Consider the following 1,120-nt stretch of genomic DNA (forward strand, 5'->3'; position numbering starts at 1 on the left):
TCTATACTACCTAATCAACCTCTCCTTAAATCAAAATGATTTCATAAGATGCAAATAAAAATCGGTGACAGGTTTAACATCATTTCGCTCATAATTTACAAATAAGCTTGGCAATGAGTGGTCAGAGGACATTAACTTTTTCCCATAGCTCAGCTAAATGAATTCCATTCCTTCTGATCACTAATTAAGTGGTGATCATTGTGAAACCCCATTATAAAACCCCTTCGGATCATTATTAAACCCCACGATTCACACTTTAAACTTATTGCGGTACTTTTTGTTTTTCGAAAATATAATCCAGATTGATTCTTTTGTAGTTCGTAAGCATGATGATTGGGTATTCATGCCACTGTGAGACACGTGCCTCTCTCAAACCCTGCTATATGACCTCGGCACGTTACCCATGTGACATGAAGAAAAATAACACAATGTTCCGCAAAGCTGTCAACAGAGTTCTTTATTTTATCTATGGTATTTTGGCAAAAAGCTCAGGAATATAACATATAAGGGAGGTGTTAATTTTTAAATATCTGCTAAATTTAGGATCTATTAACCAAAGCCTAAAATTTTATATTCGTCAGTTGGCTGAGAACTTTTACCTAAGCTTAATTTGTCCTTCAGGGCAGTCATTTGGCTTCTGAATGTTTGAAATTTTTTTTTTAAATAAGTAGCACTAGGGTCATTTTTCTATAATTCTAAATGCTGATAGTAATTATACTACATATAATTTTTGAATAGCTTTTGAATTCATGAACATTTATTAGCAATGAAAAATTAGCAATTTCATTAAGTTAAACATGTTTAAACATATCAGCTTATTTCTCTTGTGTTATTAGTACTGCTATTTCTGCTTCTGTATATTTCTGTCTAGCTTTTGTATGTAATTTATATTTAGTGTTTATAAAATGTGATTTGTAATAAATGTTGTTGAAATGAAAATGGTTGGGGTGCCTGGCTGGCTCAGTCAGTAGAGTATGTGACTCTTGATCTAAGGGTCGTGAGTTCAAGCCCCATGTTCGGGGATAGTGTTTACTTAAAAAAAATTTTTTTTAAATAAAATGAAATGGCTTAACGCTAATTTTTAAAGTGCATTCCTATAACATACATTTACTTGTATGTG

General features: G+C 32.2%; 1 non-coding gene across 1 annotated transcript; it reads left to right on the top strand.

Annotated features, from left to right (window-relative positions):
* Window positions 1–305: 305 nt before the first annotated feature.
* On the top strand, window positions 306–411 carry LOC115284524. The gene has a single exon (XR_003905270.1). It is a non-coding gene; the product is annotated as a small nucleolar RNA U13 (small nucleolar RNA).
* Window positions 412–1,120: the final 709 nt, after the last annotated feature.

Source organism: Suricata suricatta, chromosome X, assembly GCF_006229205.1.
Source record: "Suricata suricatta isolate VVHF042 chromosome X, meerkat_22Aug2017_6uvM2_HiC, whole genome shotgun sequence".
Taxonomy (NCBI): Eukaryota; Metazoa; Chordata; class Mammalia; order Carnivora; family Herpestidae; genus Suricata; species Suricata suricatta.